This window comes from Triticum aestivum, chromosome 6D (genome assembly GCF_018294505.1).
Source record: "Triticum aestivum cultivar Chinese Spring chromosome 6D, IWGSC CS RefSeq v2.1, whole genome shotgun sequence".
Lineage (NCBI taxonomy): Eukaryota > Viridiplantae > Streptophyta > Magnoliopsida > Poales > Poaceae > Triticum > Triticum aestivum.
Window position 1 is genome coordinate 479,732,992 of NC_057811.1, and position 24,567 is coordinate 479,757,558.

Sequence of the window (24,567 nt, forward strand, 5' to 3'; positions counted from 1 at the left end):
AGGAGTCCAAAATTCACCGGTTTAGGCCGAATTTGGCGGCGGCGGACCCAAACCGAACCCAACACGCTGGGGGTCGACTGGGGCCGCCGAGGGAAATGAAAATGGTGCCAAAACTTCCCACGCCCGACCCTTGTGGACCCACCAAGTCAGCGACTAGGCTTCGTCGTCCTCATCGCCTCGCCTCTGCTCCCGCGCGAATCAATGTCAAGGCTGCCGCCGGTCAGCCTTTCATTGAACACGGGCGGCGCGTCCACACTGCTGCCGCCCCCTCGCCGCTATAAAAGTCTGTCTTCATCGCCACTCGTCGCACACTCGCCACATCCATCTCTCTCTCTCTCGCCTGCCTCCAGCGCCGACCATCCCTCTCTCTCCTTCGCCGTCCTCAAGCACTCGCCATGGCAGAGTGGTTCCCAGGCGACGGAGCGGCGGCCAACGGCTTCAGCCACCGCTGGCTGCATGACTGGGAGGCGCACCTGCTGCAGGGGCCAACTACCTGGTGCGTGTGCCCGGCACATGGCGGCTGAGCGCCGGCGGCATCCCCGTGCCTCCAGTGCCCTTCGGCACGGAACGCGCTGCAGAGATCACGACGATCCGGGCGAACATGCCGGAGCAAGCGCGCCAGCAGCCACGGTACGTGGTAGACAACGACACGCTCTGGACCGCCTACTTCCAGCGGTGCCGCGCCGAGCAGCTGGCGTCCACCTACGGCGCCCCAGCGCCGGGGGGGTAGAACGCGGAGGGTCGCCGACAATGGTAGAGCGCGCCGGGGCGGACTCTGTCCGCCGTGCTCGCGCCTATCGAGGGCGTCAATGAGCCGCCGCTAGTGTACCTGGCGCCCACCTTCTCTCGCTTCCGCGGAAGCTCCTGGACGCTGAGGCGCATGGACACGCCGTCCTCGTCGTCCTCGGGTGCCCGCTCCTCCCGATCAAACCCGAGCCGCAGGAGACGTCGCTCCGTCGGTGCACCCGCGGCGGCAACCTCGTCATTAAGGAGGGCGCCCGCGTCCCTTCTCCCCCCTCCCGGCAATAAATAGCACGGCTTGGTAGCGCATGATCCTACTCATGCACAAATCCTACTACTACTACTACTACTACTACTACTACTACTAGTGCTAACCCTAGCTCGGGACGTATGGGCACGTTGTTGTTGTTGCTGTATGGGCACAAGTCCAAATCACTTGTCATATACTCCCAGGAATATCTTCAACATTACTATCTCCGTCTTGGTTTATTAGTCTCCGTTGTATTCCGTGCCAAATTTTGATCATAGATTTAAATAACAAAATATTCATGCATGTCACAAAAAATTATATAATTGAAAACTATGCTCAAATACGAATCCAGCGGTATACTTTTTGTTGACATGCATCAACATTTTATTAGTGGTAGATTTTTCGACAAACTTTGACACAAATTATAAAGACAACCAATAAACCAGTACGGAGGTAGCACATTACATTACATTCAAGAAAAGAAAAAAAAATAGACTCCTAGTAGTAATTAAAGGAGTACTACAAGGCCATGGGCATTGGCGGCTTGACGAGTCCAAATGACAAGTACGCTTCTACCCCTATGCGCGATGCACCCTGTTGAACGTATGCACCCGGCCCACTGCGCGCCGGCGCGAAACGTGCCATTGCATCGAGCGCTCCGCTGCGCACCGACGCATGGACCGGGCGTAGCGTAGCTCTATTGCACGACCCCTGTGCCCCTGATTTGCCGCTGCCCCTGATAAGCCCTCCCTCCCCTTCGTTTCGCGTTCACAGGAAGCTGCATCCGCGTGCCGCCGTACCCGCCCTGCCCCTCCGGCGTCGCCGAACCCACTCGTCCGGCTTCGGCGGCGCCATGGGGCCCAAGTCCAAGTCCAAGGCCCGGTCGTCTCGGCAGAAATCGCTGGCCAGACCGAGGTAGCTTTTCCCCCTAATTAACCTGGATGCAATGCGGCGCCATTAGTGACCGATCGATCCAGGTCAAGCTCACCGTGTATCCTCTATGTTCCTTCCTAGTGACCCAATGCAGGAGCTTAAGTGCACTCAGCACTACGATCGTGAGCATATGTTTGAGTTGAATCAAAACCGGCTGCGGACCAAATATTGTGATCTTTGTTTGACGTGTGTGCTTATGGATGCGGTCAGGGGTGTGTCTGCCCGCTATGGTGGTCAGGAGAAGACGGAGAGGAAGAAGAACATGTCAGTAAGACGCGCTGCTGCCAAGGAGCCTGCAAAACCAAACAGCAGCGCTTCCTGGGTTTGCTTGGAGTGCGGTAGCTTTTTTTCTGGTGGTGCGGGATTCGAGCCAGAGGGCCATGTTAGAGCACATCACAAGGAGAAACCTGAGCATCGGTGGTTTGCCAACTCCGATAATACGGATGTACTCTACTGTTGTGAGTGTAACCAGGAGGTTCCTCTCAAGGTTTTTAAGTATCGTCCATCACAAAACAAAGGCCCAGCGAAATCAGCAGAAGCTTCAACTGAGTTAGGGCCAAACACCAACACACTTGATCCGAAGGATGATGATGGTTTGGACAAGAAGGAGGTGTGACACCGCAGCAGATAGAACCGGTGGAGGTGGAGGGCAAGGGATCCAGCAGTTCGTCATCTCCTCACTCGGAGGATGATGATGGTTTGGACAAGAAGGAAGTGGTGACACCGCAGATGAAACTGGTGGAGGCGGAGGACAAGGGATCCAGCAGTCCATCATCTCCTCACTCGGAGGACATAACCAAGGAGCCTGTTTCCATATGCCAGTCCGAGGAGATAGCCAAGGAGGACGTCGCCAAATGTAATGTCATCAGGGGGCTGCCGAATGCCGGCAACACCTGTTTTTTCAATGCCATGCTGCAGTGCTTATTGGCCCTTGACCCACTGCGCAGCATAATGATGGGAAGAAACGTTTGCACAGGGCCAATTGCTGCACTTTTCACGGAGCTCTTTGTCGACACAAGTGCTTCAAGCAATGCAAAAGACTTCCTTGACCAAAGAAAATTGTTTACATATGTCTGCTCAAGGTGGCCCCAATTCAATACCGGCAGAATGGAGGATGCCGAAGAACTCATCCAACATTTTCTTCATGGTTTAGATGAAGAGGAAGATGAAGCACGAAGATGAAGCACGTCAACCTTCAATGGATGCTTCAAAGAAGGTCACAATTGTTAATTCTATCTTTGCAGGCGAGGAGTCTAGTGCTATATGCAGCACAGAATATGTACACGGTTCCGATAAACGTGAAAGGACCCTTCTATTCCGACTGCCAATTCCACATAGGAAGCACCATGCTGTAGCTTCCAGAAGCAGCAATAAAGCTGATGCTGAGGTGCATGGTGGTGATGATCCTGTATCAATTGAGCATTGCTTCTCTTTGTACACTGAGAAAGAGTTGATACCTGATTGGTTCTGTCGGTCTTGCACTGATACAGCTAATACAAACACATCTGAAACAAAACCTGTCGTGGAGTCAGGTGGTGACGATAACCAAAATAACCAGAAACAGGAAACAACAAAAGTTTCCAGAGCTGCAAGGAAAAGACTGCTTATAACCAGAGCTCCAGATGTAATGGTGGTTAGTTTGATGAGGCAACAAAGTGCTCCTAATATTGTTGGGTATGTTAAATTGGAAGGACATGTGCGCTTCAAGGAGATTCTTGATATGCAGCCATACATGGACAAAAGGTATTGTTTTCTAATGCCTTTTGAATTCTATGTTATAGAAGTGGTTTGGTCTCCCATTGATTTGCCGCGCCCACTCATTCATCCATCAACCCCTTCAGTTTTGATCCCCTTTCAGATGCAAGATTAACACATGCATGTGATTGCATCAGTAATTAAGGCACTACCCATTTTTAATAGTCTTGTTCGGATGGATAAGAAATCATTTTACCTGAATCTGAAAAATTGTTTGACCGACTATTGTAGGAAAAAAACATTCCTTGACTGACTGAATATAGATCCATGCATCAACCACAGTCATAGCGCAGTGTTAGGAACTACTCCAGCTATTTGCAAGCATGAATCATTAACTAATTAATAAATATAACTCAAAGTTAAAACTATAATCAATAAAAACCAATCGTTTGTCCAAATTAAAAAATAGAAACTGGTATAATTGAAGTTAGCTTAGTTTAATTAGGTCCATACGCATGAAAAAGCGGGAGCAGATAGATTAGCTAGGATCCATGACATGAAAATGAACTATAATTTTTGACTTAGTATTCTTTTGTCCCTCGTCGGCGACAAACAAAGGCATGCATACTTTCTCTTCCTAGTTTTGAAAATGAACCATTAATTAACTAACTCTATACGTTCCCAGCTCCCTCCCTAACCAAAGAAGATCTTCAACCACTACCTAGCTACTAATCATCCTTATGTAGTTCCAGACAATTATTTAGGCTGAACTGGGTGTGGATATTTTCGAATTTGGCATCCCAGTATTTGTGATGTATGAGCGGGCGATAGTTCTGTACAGCTCTACGACTGCTTTGGTCATCACTATTTCCTGTAATTTTCAGATTTGACGAGAATGACAATAACACCTACCGTCTAGTTGGTGTTGCTCAACACATTGGAGATCGGAAAGGAGGTCATTATATTGTGTATGTAAGGGCTAGCAAGATGAATGGTCAGGAACATCTAAGCAATGACAAGTCTTGGTTTTATGCAAGCGATAAGATAATCAGAGAAGCAAGTTTGCAGGAAGTTCTTGGTTGCGAGGCCTACATTCTTTTATATGAGAGGGTGGGAGACTAAGACTTTATTAGTTATTCTGTGCTTGTTGCCATGTTTGTTTTGTTTCAATAAACATCAATGTTCTGTTTGCAGTGTTCAACTCATGAAGCCCAATCTTCTTCTGCCAATGTCACGAGTGAGGAACCTAGACTTGGCGGTATGAACCTTCTGCCAATGATGCCCAATCTTGTCGGGGATTTGATTCCTCCACCCATAGATGAATTGGTCCAATGGGATGAGCAGAGGAACCACAACGGGGATAAAAGGAGAGAGCAGCAAGCGGACAAGAAAAATGCCACGCTACTACCTATGTTTTGGGAGTTTCTTGATCAGTATGTTTATCTCGCCTTTCTATGTTTTTTCCCTCATGTTACTCAACGGGTTCTAATCGAGATAATATTATTTTGATAGGTTCACACTATCTGGAGAAAAGGCGCCATATTACCGTTTTCAATTGTGGGGCATGCTTGTGAGAGGTTGTGGATCAAGGGAGATGTACATCCTCTACTCGCATCTCTTGAGTCAATCAAAGGACCTTGCAATGGGAGTCTGCAATGGTGATGAAAGGTATAATTTTGACAAAATTATCTTGTATGCAATTAAGTAAAGCAATAGTTGTGTGCAAGATTTTAATACCGTTGTACTGAACATTGTAAAACAGGCCGAGGGTGAAGTTAACAGAAATTGCCAGGAATTATATGCTGAAACTTGTAACGAGTTTGAACATGGTGGTGACAGAATCCACAAGGAATTTAATGCAGCAACTTGACCTAAGATTTCTTGAAATGCCCAACAAGTAATGGCCTCAACCCCTTCTCTTTTGTTTTACTATTTATTCAAGGGGTGCATGGAAGCTTGTTATCCATGTGCCTAAATCATGAGTTGGTCACGAAATATTATGGGTTTCGCCTCTAGCCTACACCAACTTTTTTGAGACTAAAGGCTTTGTTGTTTTTTTGCAGGGTCTAAAGGCTTTGTTGTTGTTGTTGTTGTTGTATACAAATCAGTTTTTTTATCCTAGTGTTTAATTAGATACCATTGTATATATGTTTTCAGGTATGAAGAGTTGAAGGAGTCTCTTGGCGCTGATTTGCTTAGAAATATGGATGTCTATGGTCATGTTGGGGAGCAAATTATGATACCTTTGCGTGATAAATGCGCCTTGATCCAGGGACTTACTGAATATGTGATTAGCAAGCACATAGCTGGGTACTCATGGGAAGGTGATTTTGGCATAGAAGATATGGATGTCTATGACGGCAAGGTAGTCATCACAAAGAGTCCCAAATTATTTGAGATACTACCTCGAATATCGCCTGAGATGGACACGGCAATGGAGAAAGATTTTGATAGCATTGCAACAAAAGTGCTGAAGAAATTCATCTATCGTCAAATTTACGTGCCTTACCTAACACCTTTTCATATATTCTTGAGTGGAATGGGACAATATGCTAAATGGTGGTCAGACCCAGTCATGACGAAGGATCTGCGGGAACTAATACTGCACTATCCTTTTTTCAAGCCTTCAAGGGCTAGGTTGAACTTGCTGGTAGGCATCTTTGATGCATGGAGATCGTTCGATGAAAAAGATATGAGTCCCTTATTTAAGAAAATCTTGAAGAAGACACATGGATTGGCATGGTTAGAGGACATGGAGTTGGTTCTTAATCAGATCATCCTTGATGTCTTTCGTTACAGAGACAAGGATGCTAACTATTATGAAGCAGAATTGCATTTCTTGATTGAGTTGTTAAGGCATCTTGCAGTAGATGGTACTACGAAGTCCTTCGATTATCAGTGTGAGGATTGTTGGGGAACGTAGTAATTTCAAAAATTTCCTACGCACACGCAAGATCAAGGTGATGCATAGCAACGAGAGGGGAGAGTGTGTCCACGTACCCTCGTAGACCGAAAGCGGAAGCGTTAGCACAACGCGGTTGATGTAGTCGTACGTCTTCACGATCCGACCGATCAAGTACCGAACGCACGGTACCTCCGAGTTCAGCACACGTTCAACTCGATGACGTCCCTCGAACTCCGATCCAGCCGAGCTTTGAGGGAGAGTTCTGTCAGCACGACGGCGTGGTGACGATGATGATGTTCTACCGACGCAGGGCTTCGCCTAAGCACCGCTACGATATGACCGAGGTGGATTATGATGGAGGGGGCCACCGCACACGGCTATGAGATCCAAGGGATCAATTCTTGTGTCTCTAGGGGGTGCCTCCCTCCCCGTATATAAAGGAGTGGAGGAGGGGGAGGGGTTCGGCCACCCTTGGCGCGCCCCATGAGGAATCCTACTCCCACCGGGAGTAGGACTCCCCCCTTCCATGTTGGAGTAGGAGAGGAAAGGGAAGGAGAGAGAGGGGGAAAGGAAAGGGGGGACGCCGCCCCCCCCCCCTCCTTGTCCAATTCGGACTTGGGGGGGAGGGGCGCGCATCCATCTATGGACTGGTGCAAGCATCTCAGAGTTGGAATATACGCTTTGATAAGTTGATCAAAGGATATAGTTTTATACAGACTTGCGGTGAAGCCTGTATTTACAAGAAAGTGAGTGGGAGCACTACATCATTTCTGATAAGTATATGTGAATGACATATTGTTGATCGGAAATAATGTAGCATTATTCTGCAAAGCATAAAGGAGTGTTTGAAAGGAGTTTTTTCAAAGAAAGACCTCGGTGAAGCTGCTTACATATTGAGCATCAAGATCTATAGAGACAGATCAAGACGCTTGATAAGTTTTTCAATGAGTACATACCTTGACAAGATTTTGAAGTAGTTCAAAATAGAACGGTCAAAGAAAGAGTTCTTGCCTGTGTTACAAGGTGTGAAATTGAGTAAGACTCAAAGCCCGACCACGGCAGAAGATAGAAAGAGAATGAAAGTCATTCCCTATGCCTTGGCCATAGGTTCTATAAAGTATGCCATCTGTGTACCAGATCTATTGTATACCCTACACTGATTTTGGCAAGGGAGTACAATAGTGATCTAGGAGTAGATCACTGGACATCGGTCAAAATTATCCTTAGTGGAATAAGGATATGTTTCTCGATTATGGAGGTGACAAAAAGAGTTCGTCGTAAAGGGTTACGTCGATGCAAATTTTGACACTGATCCAGATGACTCTAAGTCTCAATCTGGATACATATTGAAAGTGGGAGCAATTAGCTAGAGTAGCTCCGTGCAGAGCATTGTAGACATAGAAATTTGCAAAATACTTACGGATCTGAATGTGACAGACCCGTTGACTAAAATTATCTCACAAGCAAAACATGATCACACCTTAGTACTCTTTGGGTGTTAATCACATAGCGATGTGAACTAGATTATTGACTCTAGTAAACCCTTTGGGTGTTGGTCACATGACGATGTGAACTATGGGTGTTAATCACATGGTGATGTGAACTATTGATGTTAAATCACATGGCGATGTGATCTAGATTATTGACTCTAGTGCAAGTGGGAGACTGAAGGAAATATGCCCTAGAGGCAATAATAAAGTTATTATTTATTTCCTTATATCATGATAAATGTTTATTATTCATGCTAGAATTGTATTAACCGGAAACATAATACTTGCGTGAATACATAGACAAACAGAGTGTCACTAGTATGCCTCTACTTGACTAGCTCGTTGATCAAAGATGGTTATGTTTCCTAGCCATAGACATGAGTTTCATTTGATTAACGGGATCACATCATTAGGAGAATGATGTGATTGACTTGACCCATTCCGTTAGCTTAGCACTCGATCGTTTAGTATGTTGCTACTGCTTTCTTCATGACTTATACATGTTCCTATGACTATGAGATTATGCAACTCCCGTTTACCGGAGGAACACTTTGTGTGCTACCAAACGTCACAACGTAACTGGGTGATTATAAAGGTGCTCTACAGGTGTCTCCGAAGGTACTTGTTGGGTTGGCGTATTTCGAGATTAGGATTTGTCACTCCGATTGTCGGAGAGGTATCTCTGGGCCCTCTCGGTAATGCACATCACTATAAGCCTTGCAAGCATTGTAACTAATGAGTTAGTTGCGGGATGATGTATTACGGAACGAGTAAAGGGACTTGCCGGTAACGAGATTGAACTAGGTATTGAGATACCGAGGATCGAATCTCGGGCAAGTAACATACCGATGACAAAGGGAACAACATATGTTGTTATGCGGTCTGACCGATAAAGATCTTTGTAGAATATGTGGGAGCCAATATGAGCATCCAGGTTCCGCTATTGGTTATTGACCGGACACGTGTCTCGGTCATGTCTACATAGTTCTCGAACCCGTAGGGTCCGCACGCTTAAAGTTCGATGACGGTTATATTATTAGTTTATGTGTTTTGATGTACCGAAGGTAGTTCGGAGTCCCGGATGAGATCGGGGACATGACGAGGAGTCTCGAAATGGCCGAGACGTAAAGATCGATATATTGGACGACTATATTCGGACTTCGGAAAGGTTCCGAGTGATTCGGGTATTTATCGGAGTACCGGAGAGTTACGGGAATTCGCCGGGAGAAGTCTTGGGCCTTATTGGGCCATACGGGAATAGAGGAGAGAGGCCAAAAGGAAGGAGGCGCGCACCCCCCCCCCCCTCTGGTCCGAATTGGACAAGGGGTGCAGCCCCCTTTTCCTTCTCCCTCTCCCCCTCTTTCCTTCTCTCCTACTCCAACAAGGAAAGGAGGAGTCCTACTCCCGGTGGGAGTAGGACTCCCCCCTTGGCGCGCCGTCCTCCTTGGCCGGCCGCCTCCCCCTTGCTCCTTTATATACGAGGGCAGGGGGCACCCCAGAGAGACAACAACTGATCGTTTGATCTTTTAGCCGTGTGCGGTGCCCCCCTTCACCATAGTCCACCTCGATAATACTGTAGCGGTGCTTAGGCGCAGCCCTGCATCGGTAGAACATCATCATCGTCACCACGCCGTCGTGCTGACGAAACTCTCCCTCAACACTCGGCTGGATCGGAGTTCGAGGGACGTCATCGGGCTGAACGTGTGCTGAACTCGGAGGTGTTGTGCGTTCGGTACTTGATCGGTCGGATCGTGAAGACGTACGACTACATCAACCGCGTTGTGCTAATGCTTCCGCTTTCGGTCTACGAGGGTACCTGGACAACACTCTCCCCTCTCGTTGCTATGCATCACCATGATCTTGCGTGTACGTAGGAAATTTTTTGAAATTACTACGTTCCCCAACAGTGGCATCCGAGCCTGGTTTTATGCGTTGATGTTATATGCACGAGTAGAACACAAGTGAGTTGGGGCGATATAAGTCATACTGCTTACCAGCATGTCATACTTTGGTTCGGCGGTATTGTTGGATGAAGCGGCCCGGACCGACATTACGCGTACGCTTACGCGAGACTGGTTCTTCCGACGTGCTATGCACAAAGGTGGCTGGCGGTGTGTCAGTTTCTCCAACTTTAGTTGAACCGAGTGTGGCTACGCCCGGTCCTTGCGAAGGTTAAAACAGCACCAACTTGACAAACTATCGTTGTGGTTTTGATGCGTAGGTGAGAACGGTTCTTGCTAAGCCCGTAGCAGCTACGTAAAACTTGCAACAACAAAGTAGAGGACGTCTAACTTGTTTTTGCAGGGCATGTTGTGATGTGATATGGTCAAGACATGATGCTCAATTTTATTGTATGAGATGATCATGTTTTGTAACCGAGTTATCGGCAACTGGCAGGAGCCATATGGTTGTCGCTTTATTGTATGCAATGCAATTGCCCTGTAATGCTTTACTTTATCACTAAGCGGTAGCGATAGTCGTAGAAGCATAAGATTGGCGAGACGACAACGATGCTACGATGGAGATCAAGGTGTCGCGCAGGTGACGATGGTGATCATGACGGTGCTTCGGAGATGGAGATCACAAGCACAAGATGATGATGGCCATATCATATCACTTATATTGATTGCATGTGATGTTTATCTTTTATGCATCTTATCTTGCTTTGATTGACGGTAGCATTATAAGATGATCCCTCACTAAATTATCAAAGTGTAAGTGTTCTCCCTGAGTATGCACCGTTGCGAAAGTTCTTCGTGCTGAGACACCACGTGATGATCGGGTGTGATAGGCTCTATGTTCAAATACAACGGGTGCAAAACAGTTGCACACGCGGAATACTCAGGTTAAGCTTGACGAGCCTAGCATATAATAGATATGCCCTCGGAACACAGAGACCGAAAGGTCGAGCGTGAATCATATAGTGGATATGATCAACATAGTGATGTTCACCGTTGAAACTACTCCATCTCACGTGATGATCGGACATGGTTTAGTTGATATGGATCACGTGATCACTTAGAGGATTAGAGGGATGTCTATCTAAGTGGGAGTTCTTAAATAATATGATTAATTGAACTTAAATTTATCATGAACTTAGTCCTGATAGTATTTTGCAAATTATGTTGTAGATCAATAGCTCACGTTGTTGCTTCCCTGTGTTTATTTTTGATATGTTCCTAGAGAAAAATTATGTTGAAAGATGTTAGTAGCAAAGATGCGGATTGGATCCGTGATCTGAGGATTATCCTCATTGCTGCAGAGAAGAATTATGTCCTTGATGCACCGCTAGGTGACAGACCTATTGCAGGAGCAGATGCAGACGTTATGAACGTTTGGCTAGCTCAATATGATGACTACTTGATAGTTTAGTGCACCATGCTTAACGGCTTAGAATCGGGACTTCAAAGACGTTTTGAACGTCATGGACCATATGAGATGTTCCAGGAGTTGAAGTTAATATTTCAAGCAAATACCCGAGTTGAGAGATATGAAGTCTCCAACAAGTTCTATAGCTAAAAGATGGAGGAGAATAGCTCAAGCAGTGAGCATGTGCTCAGATTGTCTGGGTACTACAATCGCTTGAATCAAGTGGGAGTTAATCTTCCAGATAAAATAGTGATTGACAGAATTCTCTAGTCACCATCACCAAGTTAGTAGAACTTCGTGATGAACTATAGTATGCAAGGGATGACGAAAGTAATTCCCAAGCTCTTCGCGATGCTGAAATCGACGAAGGTAGAAATCAAGAAAGAGCATCATGTGTTGATGGTTAACAAGACCACTAGTTTCAAGAAAAGGGCAAAGGGATAGAAGGGGAACTTCAAGAAGAACGGCAAGCAAGTTGCTGCTCAAGTGAAGAAGCCCAAGTCTGGACCTAAGCCTGAGACTAAGTGCTTCTACTGCAAAGAGACTGGTCACTGGAAGCGGAACTGCCCCAAATATTTGGTGGATAAGAAGGATGGCAAAAGTGAACAAAGGTATATTTGATATACAGATTATTGATGTGTATTTTACTACTGTTCGTAGCAACCCCTCGGTATTTGATACTGGTTCAGTTGCTAAAGAATAGTAACTCGAAACGGGAGTTTTATAATGAACAGAAACTAGTTAAGGATGAAGTGACGATGTGTATTGGAAGTGGTTCCAATATTGATATGATCATCACCACACACTCCCTATACTTTCGGGATTAGTGTTGAACCTAAATAAGTGTTATTTTGTGTTTGCATTGAGCATGAATATGATTTGATCATGTTTATTGCAATACAGTTATTCATTTAAGTTAGAGAATAATTGTTGTTCTGTTTACATGAATAAAACCTTATATGGTTACACACCCAATGAAAATGGTTCGTTGGATCTCGATCATAGTGATACACATATTCATAATATTGAAGCCAAAAGATGCAAAGTTAATAATGATAGTGCAACTTATTTGTGGCACTGCCGTTTAGGTCATATTGGTGTAAAGCGCATGAAGAAACTCCATGCTGTTGGGCTTTTGGAATCACTTGATGCTTGCGAACCATGCCTTATGGGCAAGATGACTAAGACTCCGTTCTCCGGAACAATGGAGCGAGCAACTGACTTATTCGGAAATAATACATACTGATGTATGCGATCCGATGAGTGTTGAGGCTCGCGGCGGGTATCGTTATTTTCTGACCTTCACAGATGATTTGAGCAGATATGGGTATATCTACTTGATGAAACATAAGTCTGAAACATTTGAAAAGTTCAAAGAATTTCAGAGTGAAGTGGAAAATCATCGTGACAAGAAAATAAGGTTTCTACGATCTGATCGCGGAGACAAATATTTGAGTTACGAGTTTGGTCTTCAATTAAAACAATGTGGAATAGTTTCACAAATTCGTGCCACCTGGAACACCACAGCTTAATGGTGTGTCCGAACGTCATAACCGTACTTTATTGGATATAGTGCAATATATGATGTTTCTTACCGATTTACCACTACAGTTTTGGGGTTATGCATTAGAGACAGCTGCATTCACGTAAAAAAAGGGGGCACCATCTAAATCCGTTTGAGACGACACCGTATGAACTGTGGTTTGGCAAGAAACCAAAGTTGTCGTTTCTTAAAGTTTGGGGTTGCGATGCTTATGTGAAAAGTTTCATCCTGATAAGCTCAAACCCAAATCGGAAAAGTGCGTCTTCATAGGATACCCAAAAGTTACTGTTGGGTACACCTTCTATCACAGATCCGAAGGCAAGATATTCGTTGCTAAGAATGGATCCTTTCTAGAGAAGGAGTTTCTCTCAAAAGAAGTGAGTGGGAGGAAAGTAGAACCTGATGAGGTAACTGTACCTTCTCCCGAATTGGAAAGTATTTCATCACTGAAATCAGTTCCAGTGATGCTTACACCAATTAGTGAGGAAGTTAATGATGATGATCATGAAGCTTCAGATCAAGTTACTACCGAACCTCGTAGGTCAACCAGAGTGAGATCCGCACCAGAGTGGTATGGTAATCCTGTTCTGGAGGTCATGTTACTTGACCATGACGAACCTATGAACTATGAGGAAGCGATGGTGAGCCCAGATTCCGCAAAATGGCTTGAGGCCATGAAATCTGAGATGGGATCCATGTATGAGAACAAAGTGTGGACTTTGGTTGACTTGCCCGATGATCGGCAAGCCATAGAAAATAAATGGATCTTTAAGAGGAAGACGGACGCTGATAGTAGTGTTACTATCTACAAAGCTAGACTTGTCGAAAAAAGGTTTTTGACAAAGTTCAAGGTGTTGACTACGATGAGATTTTCTCACTCGCAGCGATGCTTAAATCTGTCCGAATCATGTTAGCAATTTCCGCATTTTATGACATCTGGCAAATGGATAAACAAAACTGCATTCCTTAATGGATTTATTAAAGAATAGTTGTATATGATGCAACCAGAAGGTTTTTGTCAATCCTAAAGGTGCTAACAAAATATGCAAGCTCCAGCGATCCATCTATGGACTGGTGCAAGCATCTCGGAGTTGGAATATACGCTTTGATAAGTTGATCAAAGGATATAGTTTTATACAGACTTGCGGTGAAGCCTGTATTTACAAGAAAGTGAGTGGGAGCACTACAGCATTTCTGATAAGTATATGTGAATGACATATTGTTGATCGAAAATAATGTAGCATTATTCTGCAAAGCATAAAGGAGTGTTTGAAAGGAGTTTTTTAAAGAAAGACCTCGGTGAAGCTGCTTACATATTGAGCATCAAGATCTATAGAGACAGATCAAGACGCTTGATAAGTTTTTCAATGAGTACATACCTTGACAAGATTTTGAAGTAGTTCAAAATGAAACAGTCAAAGAAAGAGTTCTTGCCTGTGTTACAAGGTGTGAAATTGAATAAGACTCAAAGCCCGACCACGGCAGAAGATAGAAAGAGAATGAAAGTCATTCCCTATGCCTTGGCCATAGGTTCTATAAAGTATGCCATGCTGTGTACCAGATCTATTGTATACCCTACACTGATTTTGGCAAGAGAGTACAATAGTGATCTAGGAGTAGATCACTGGACATCGGTGCAAATTATCCTTAGTGGAATAAGGATATGTTTCTCGATTATGGAGGTGACAAAAAGAGTTCGTCGTAAAGGGTTACGTCGATGCAAATTTTGACACTGATCCAGATGACTCTAAGTCTCAATCTGGATACATATTGAAAGTGGGAGCAATTAGCTAGAGTAGCTCCGTGCAGAGCATTGTAGACATAGAAATTTGCAAAATACTTACGGATCTGAATGTGACAGACCCGTTGACTAAAATTATCTCACAAGCAAAACATGATCACACCTTAGTACTCTTTGGGTGTTAATCACATAGCGATGTGAACTAGATTATTGACTCTAGTAAACCCTTTGGGTGTTGGTCACATGACGATGTGAACTATGGGTGTTAGTCACATGGTGATGTGAACTATTGATGTTAAATCACATGGCGATGTGATCTAGATTATTGACTCTAGTGCAAGTGGGAGACTGAAGGAAATATGCCCTAGAGGCAATAATAAAGTTATTATTTATTTCCTTATATCATGATAAATGTTTATTATTCATGCTATAATTGTATTAACCGGAAACATAATACTTGCGTGAATACATAGACAAACAGAGTGTCACTAGTATGCCTCTACTTGACTAGCTCGTTGATCAAAGATGGTTATGTTTCCTAGCCGTAGACATGAGTTGTCATTTGACTAACGGGATCACATCATTAGGAGAATGATGTGATAGACTTGACCCATTCCGTTAGCTTAGCACTCGATCATTTAGTATGTTGCTACTGCTTTCTTCATGACTTATACATGTTCCTATGACTATGAGATTATGCAACTCCCGTTTACCGGAGGAACACTTTGTGTGCTACCAAACATCACAACGTAACTGGGTGATTATAAAGGTGCTCTACAGGTGTCTCCGAAGGTATTTGTTGGGTTGGCGTATTTTGAGATTAGGATTTGTCACTCCGATTGTCGGAGAGGTATCTCTGGGCCCTCTCGGTAATGCACATCACTATAAGCCTTGCAAGCATTGAAACTAATGAGTTAGTTGCGGGATGATGTATTACGGAACGAGTAAAGAGACTTGCCGGTAACGAGATTGAACTAGGTATTGAGATAACGACGATCGAATCTCGGGCAAGTAACATAACGATGACAAAGGGAACAACATATGTTGTTATGCGGTCTGACCGCATAACAACATACGTTGTTCCCTTTGTCATCGGTATGTTACTTCCCCGAGATTCGATCGTCGGTATCTCAATACCTAGTTCAATCTCGTTACCGGCAAGTCTCTTTACTCGTTCTGTAATACATCATCCCGCAACTAACTCATTAGTTTCAATGCTTGCAAGGCTTAAGTGATGTGCATTACCGAGTGGGCCCAAAGATACCTCTCCGACAATCGGAGAGACAAATCCTAATCTCAAAATACGCCAACCCAACAAGTACCTTCGGAGACACCTGTAGAGCACCTTTATAATCACCCAGTTACGTTGTGACGTTTGGTAGCACACAAAGTGTTCCTCCGGTAAACGGGAGTTGCATAATCTCATAGTCATAGGAACATGTATAAGTCATGAAGAAAGCAATAGCAACATACTAAACGATCAAGTGCTAAGCTAACGGAATGGGTCAAGTCAATCACATCATTCTCCTAATGATGTGATCCCATTAATCAAATGACAACTCTTTGTCTATGGCTAGGAAACATAACCATCTTTGATTAACGAGCTAGTCAAGTAGAGGCATACTAGTGATACTCTGTTTGTCTATGTATTCACACATGTATCATGTTTCCGGTTAATACAGTTATAGCATGATCGTTTATTATTGCCTCTAGGGCATATTTCCTTCAGTCTCCCACTTGCACTAGAGTCAATAATCTAGATTAAATAGTAATGATTCTAACACCCATGGAGTCTTGGTGCTGATCATGTTTTGCTCGTGGAAGAGGCTTAGTCAACGGGTCTGCAACATTCAGATTCGTATGTATCTTGCAAATCTCTATGTCTCCCACCTGGACTTGATCCCGGATGGAGTTGAAGCGTCTCTTGATGTGATTGGTTCTCTTGTGAAATCTGGATTCCTTTGCCAAAGCAATTGCACCAGTATTGTCACAAAAGATTTTCATTGGACCCGATGCACTAGGTATGACACCTAGATCGGATATGAACTCCTTCATCCAGACTCCTTCATTTGCTGCTTCCGAAGCAGCTATGTACTCCGCTTCACATGTAGATCCCGCTACAACGCTTTGTTTAGAACTGCACCAACTGACAGCTCCACCGTTTAATATAAACACGTATCTGGTTTGCGATTTAGAATCGTCCGGATCAGTGTCAAAGCTTGCATCGACGTAACCATTTACGACAAGCTCTTTGTCACCTCCATAAACGAGAAACATATCCTTAGTCCTTCTCAAGTATTTCAGGATGTTCTTGACCGCTGTCCAGTGATCCACTCCTGGATTACTTTGGTACCTCCCTGCTAAACTAATAGCAAGGCACACATCAGGTCTGGTACACAGCATTGCATACATGATAGAGCCTATGGCTGAAGCATAGGGAACATCTTTCATTTTCTCTCTATCTTCTGCAGTGGTCGGGCATTGAGTCTTACTCAACTTCACACCTTGTAACATAGGCGAGAACCCTTTCTTTGCTTGATCCATTTTGAACTTCTTCAAAACTTTGTCAAGGTATGTGCTTTGTGAAAGTCCTATTAAGCTTCTTGATCTATCTCTATAGATCTTGATGCCCAATATATAAGCAGCTTCACCGAGGTCCTTCATTGGAAAACTCTTATTCAAATATCCCTTTATGCTATCCAGAAATTATATATCATTTCCGATCAATAATATGTCATCCACATATAATATCAGAAATGCTACAGAGCTCCCACTCACTTTCTTGTAAATACAGGCTTCTCCAAAAGTCTGTATAAAACCATATACTTTGATCACACTATCAAAATGTTTATTCCAATTCCGAGAGGCTTGCACCAGTCCATAAATGGATCGCTGGAGTTTGCACACTTTGTTAGCTCCCTTTGGATCGACAAAACCTTCCGGTTGCATCATATACAACTCTTCATCCAGAAATCCGTTCAGGAATGCAGTTTTGACATCCATTTGCCAAATTTCATAATCATAAAATGCGGCAATTGCTAACATGATTCAGATAGACTTAGGCATCGCTACGGGTGAGAAAGTCTCATCGTAGTCAACCCCTTGAACCTGTCGAAAACCTTTTGCAACAAGTCGAGCTTTATAGGCAGTAACATTACCGTCAGCGTCAGTCTTCTTCTTGAAGATCCATTTATTCTCGATGGCCTGCCGATCATCGGGCAAGTCAACCAAAGTCCACACTTTGTTCTCAAATTTCATGGCCTCAAGCCATTTTTCGGAATCTGGGCTCACCATCGCTTCTTCATAGTTCGTAGGTTCGTCATGGTCCAGTAACATAACCTCTAGAACAGGATTACCATACCACTCTGGTGCGGATCTTACTCTGGTTGACCTACGAGGTTCAGTAACAACTTGATCTGAAGTTTCATGATCATCATCATTAACTTCCTCATTAATTGGTATAGACATCAGAGGAACCGGTTTCTATGATGAACTACTTTCCAATAAGGGAGCAAGTACAATTACCTCATCAAGTTCTATTTTCCTCCCACTCACTTCTTTCGAGAGAAACTCCTTCTCCAGAAAGGATCCATTCTTGGCAACGAATGTCTTGCCTTCGGATCTGTGATAGAAGGTGTACCCAACAGTTTCCTTTGGGTATCATATGAAGACACATTTCTCTGACTTGGGTTCAAGCTTACCAGGTTGAAGCTTTTTCACATAAGCATCGCAGCCGCAAACTTTAAGAAACGACAACTTTGGTTTCTTGCCAAACCACAGTTCATAAGGCGTTGTCTCAACGGATTTTGATGGTGCCCTATTTAACGTGAATGCGGCCGTCTCTAAAGCATAACCCCAAAATGATAGCGGTAAATCAGTAAGAGACATCATAGATCGCACCATATCTAGTAAAGTACGATTACGACGTTCGGACACACCATTACGCTGTGGTGTTCCGGGTGGCGTGAGTTGCGAAACTATTCCGCATTGTTTCAAATGTAGACCAGACTCGTAACTCAAATATTCTCCTCCACGATCAGACCGTAGAAACTTTATTTTCTTGTTACGATGATTTTCAACTTCACTCTGAAATTCTATGAACTTTTCAAATGTTTCAGACTTATGTTTCATTAACTAGATATACCCATATCTGCTTAAATCATCTGTGAAGGTGAGAAAATAACAATACCCACCGCAAGCCTCAACATTCATTGGACCACATACATCAGTATGTATGATCTCCAATAAATCAGTTGCTCGCTCCATAGTTCCGGAGAATGGCGTTTTAGTCATCTTGCCCATGAGGCATGGTTCGCAAGTACCAAGTGATTCATAATCAAGTGATTCCAAAAGTCCATCAGTATGGAGTTTCTTCATGCGCTTTACACCAATATGACCCAAACGGCGGTGCCACAAATAAGTTGCACTATCATTATCAACTCTACATCTTTTGGCTTCAACATTATGAATATGTGTATCACTATTATCGAGATTCATCAAAAATAGACCACTCTTCAAGGGTGCATGACCATAAAAGATATTACTCATATAAATAGAACAACAATTATTCTCTGATTTAAATGAATAACCGTCTCGCATCAAACAAGATCCAGATATAATGTTCATGCTCAACGCTGGTACCAAATAACAATTATTTAGGTCTAATACTAATCCCGAAGGTAGATGTAGAGGTAGCGTGCCGACGGCGATCACATCGACTTTGGAACCATTTCCTACGCGCATCGTCACCTCGTCCTTAGCCAGTGTTCGCTTAATCCGTAGTCCCTGTTTCGAGTTGCAAATATTAGCAACAGAACCAGTATCAAATACCCAGGTGCTACTGCGAGCTCTGGTAAGGTACACATCAATAACATGTATATCACATATACCTTTGTTCACCTTGCCATCTTTCTTATCCGCCAAATACTTGGGGCAGTTCCGCTTCCAGTGACCAGTCTGCTTGCAGTAGAAGCACACAGTCTCAGGCTTAGGTCCAGACTTGGGTTTCTTCTCCTGAGCAGCAACTTGTTTGCTATTCTTCTTGAAGTTCCCCTTCTTCTTCCCTTTGCCCTTTTTCTTGAAACTGGTGGTCTTATTGACCATCAACACTTGATGCTCTTTCTTGATTTCTACCTCCGCAGCCTTTAGCATTGCGAAGAGCTCGGGAATCGTCTTATCCATCCCTTGCATGTTATAGTTCATCACGAAGCTCTTGTAGCTTGGTGGCAGTGATTGAAGAATTCTGTCCATGACGCTATCATCCGGAAGTTTAACTCCCAGTTGAATCAAGTGATTGTTATACCCAGACATTCTGAGTATATGCTCACTGATAGAACTATTCTCCTCCATCTTGCAGCTGTAGAACTTATTGGAGACTTCATATCTCTCAATCCGGGCATTTGCTTGAAATATTTCCTGGAACATCTCATATGCTCCATGACGTTCAAAACGTCGTTGAAGTCCCGGTTCTAAGCCGTAAAGCATGGCACCCTGAACTATCGAGTAGTCATCAGCTTTGCTCTGCCAAACGTTCATAACATCTGGTGTTGCTCCTGCAGCAGGTTTGGCACCTAGCGGTGCTTCCAGGACGTAATTCTTTTGTGCAGCAATGAGGATAATCCTCAAGTTACGGACCCTGTCCGTGTAATTGCTGCCATCATCTTTCAACTTTGCTTTCTCAAGGAACGCATTAAAAATTCAATGGAACAACAGCACGAGGCATCTATCTACAACAAACATAGACATGCAAAATACTATCAGGTACTAAGTTCATGATAAAGTTAAGTTCAATTAATCATATTACTTAAGAACTCCCACTTAGATAGACATCCCTCTAATCATCTAAGTGATTACGTGATCCAAATCAACTAAACCATAACCGATCATCACGTGAAATGGAGTAGTTTTCAATGGTGAACATCACTATGTTGATCATATCTACTATATGATTCACGCTCGACCTTTCGGTCTCAGTGTTCCGAGGCCATATCTGCATATGCTAGGCTCGTCAAGTTTAACCTGAGTATTCTGCGTGTGCAAAACTGGCTTGCACCCGTTGTAGATGGACGTAGAGCTTATCACACCCGATCATCACGTGGTGTCTGGGCACGACGAACTTTGGCAACGGTGCATACTCAAGGAGAACACTTTTATCTTGAAATTTAGTGAGAGATCATCTTATAATGCTACCGTCAATCAAAGCAAGATAAGATGCATAAAAGATAAACGTCACATGCAATCAATATAAGTGATATGATATGGCCATCATCATCTTGTGCTTGTGATCTCCATCTCCGAAGCACCATCATGATCACCATCGTCACCGGCGCGACACCTCGATCTCCATCGTAGCATCGTTGTCGTCTCGCCAACTATTGCTTCTACGACTATCGCTACCGCTTAGTGATAAAGTAAAGCAATTACAGGGCGATTGCATTGCATACAATAAAGCGACAACCATATGGCTCCTGCCAGTTGCCGATAACTCGGTTACAAAACATGATCATCTCATACAATAAAATATAGCATCATGCCTTGACCATATCACATCACAACATGCCCTGCAAAAACAAGTTAGACGTCCTCTACTTTGTTGTTGCAAGTTTTACGTGGCTGCTACGGGCTGAGCAAGAACCGTTCTTACCTACGCATCAAAACCACAACGATAGTTCGTCAAGTTAGTGTTGTTTTAACCTTCTCAAGGACCGGGCGTAGCCACACTCGGTTCAACTAAAGTTGGAGAAACTGACACCCGTCAGCCACCTGTGTGCAAAGCACGTCGGTAGAACCAGTCTCGCGTAAGCGTACGGGTAATGTCGGTCCGGGCCGCTTCATCCAACAATACCGCCGAACCAAAGTATGACAGGCTGGTAAGCAGTATGACTTGCATCGCCCACAACTCACTTGTGTTCTACTCGTGCATATAACATCAACGCATAAAACCTGGCTCGAATGCCACTGTTGTGGAACGTAGTAATTTCAAAATTTTCCTACGCACACGCAAGATCATGGTGATGCATAGCAACGAGAGGGGAGAGTGTGTCCACGTACCCTCGTAGACCGAAAGCGGAAGCATTAGCACAACGCGGTTGATGTAGTCGTACGTCTTCACGATCCGACCGATCAAGTACCGAACACACGGCACCTCCGAGTTCAGCACACGTTCAACTCGATGACGTCCCTCAAACTCCGATCCAGCCGAGCTTTGAGGGAGAGTTCCGTCAGCACGACGGCGTGGTGACGATAATGATGTTCTACCGACGCAGGGCTTCGCATAAGCACCGCTACGATATGACCGAGGTGGATTATGGTGGAGGGGGCACCGCACACGGCTAAGAGATCCAAGGGATCAATTGTTGTGTTTCTAGGGGTGCCTCCCTCCCCGTATATAAAGGAGTGGAGCAGGGGGAGGGGCCGGCCACCCTTGCCGCGCCCCATGAGGAATCCTACTCCCACCGGGAGTAGGACTCCCCACTTCCATGTTGGAGTAGGAGAGGAGAGGGAAGGAGAGAGAGGGGGAAAGGAAAGGGCCCCCCCCCTCCTTGTCCAATTCGGACTTGGGGGGAGGGGCGCGCGGCTGCCCCTTGGCCGCCTCTACTCTTCCACCACTTGGGACCATGAGGCCCAATAACCTCTGGGGGGTTCCGGTAACTCCCCGGTACTCTAGTATATATCCGATAACCCCCGGAACCATTCCGGTGTCCGAATATAGTCGTCCAATATATATATCTTCATGTCTCGACCATTTCGAGACTCCTCGTCATGTCAGTGATCACATCCGGGAATCCGAACTACCTTCGGTACATCAAAACACATAAACTCATAATATAACCGTCATCGAACTTTAAGCGTGCGGACCCTACGGGTTCGAGAACTATGTGGACATGACCGAGACACGTCTCCGGTCAATAAACAATAGCGGAACATGGATGCTCATATTGGCTCCCACATATTCTACGAAGATCTTTATCGGTGAAACCGCATAACAACATACGTTGTTCCCTTTGTCATCGGTATGTCACTTGCCCGAGATTCGATCGTCGGTATCTCAATACCTAGTTCAATCTCGTTACCGGCAAGTCTCTTTACTCGTTCCGTAATACATCATCCCGCAACTAACTCATTAGTTTCAATGCTTGCAAGGCTTAAGTGATGTGCATTACCGAGTGGGCCCAAAGATACCTCTCCGACAATCGGAGTGACAAATCTTAATCTCGAAATACGCCAACCCAACAAGTACCTTCGGAGACACCTGTAGAGCACCTTTATAATCACCCAGTTACGTTGTGACGTTTGGTAGCACACAAAGTGTTCCTCCGGTAAACGGGAGTTGCATAATCTCATGGTCGTAGGAACATGTATAAGTCATGAAGAAAGCAATAGCAACATACTAAACGATCAAGTGCTAAGCTAACGGAATGGGTCAAGTCAATCACATCATTCTCCTAATGATGTGATCCCGTTAATCAAATGACAACTCTTTGTCTATGGCTAGGAAACATAACCATCTTTGATTAACGAGCTAGTCAAGTAGAGGCATACTAGTGATACTCTGTTTGTCTATGTATTCACACATGTATCATGTTTCCGGTTAATACAATTCTAGCATGAATAATAAACATTTATCATGATATAAGGAAATAAATAATAACTTTATTATTGCCTCTAGGGCATATTTCCTTCAAGGATGGCTCCCGCAAACAAATGGTGCAAACTCTTGATGAACTTGAGGTTGGCGGTGCTTACTACCTTGAGAAATTTGTGGTGGCTGCTTTGACTGCTTTGTTAGAGCAATCAGCGATGAAAGATATGTATGTCTTTGTACTGCCCACAACTGCATTTTATTTGTCTTTTCTGTTTAGTTATATTAACTGCTAAGTATTATTTGATTTGCAGGTTGGAGTCTGTTTGGGAGTGCTACAAGAACTGCAATTTCCCATCTCAAAACTAAATTAGCAATCATTCATGGAGGAGAAAGATGTGGCTGAGCCAGGTACACCTTATCATGTCCATGCAATTCATTGAGATGTGAGTTTAGTTGCTCGTGAATGAAAGGGCTTTTCAGTTTTTTTGCATAATCAAGAACAAAGGAAAATATTGTTCTCAAGTCTGGTATGTGTAAATCGTACAGCTTGCTTGTTCCACCAAATGATAGCAAAACAATTTTTATGTTCTCTTCAAGAAGTAGGCACATCACCATATTATTCAAATGGTGTCTTATCAGAGTTATAACAATTTTGTGATCTTAAAATCATCTCTTCTTTGTTCCCTTATCTTATGCAAAATGTATTTGCTCCTTTTAATTCAAAGGTTTTCACTGAAGCTTGTTGATATTTTAGTCAGCCATGGTATTAATTGTCTGCGATATGGTTTACGGATCGTTATATCATTCTTCGCAGTTAGGTGATGGACATGTCTCCACTTCTATTTCGTGAGCAATTCAATGGTGCTACATATCCCTTTCAAATGGCCGCTACATGGAAGAGAGCTGTCAGTGGCTCGCCGACTGCACGAAAACGACGAACCACTCCTGATTACAATGGCCTCTACATGGATTAGATAGTGAAGCTAGATATGAACATGGATTCTGTTTTGCTCTGTTTGGGTCATCAGGGTAGTCATTGTAATGTTGCTCTTTCATTCGTACAAGTAGGTGACTGCTGTTGTATCCGGGAACCTGATGTACACTGACTTTGCAATGGAGCCACGGAGTTGCAGACTTATTATTTGTCAAAAAGGTTAATTACTGGATTCTGATTTGCAAGTTTATGTTAGTACTGAATTTTGATTTGTAGAGTCAAGTGGCCTTAGCCCTCAGGCACTACCGGGTACCTTCCCCTTGCAGCCGCGGCAATATCCCATGTTGAGGTCTTGAAGATAAATAACATGACAGAACTTTGA

The 24,567-nt window shown here is 44.1% G+C and overlaps 1 pseudogene; it reads left to right on the forward strand.

Annotated features, from left to right (window-relative positions):
• The first annotated feature begins 1,844 nt into the window (after positions 1-1,844).
• LOC123143445 (uncharacterized) lies at positions 1,845-24,567 on the forward strand (annotated as a pseudogene).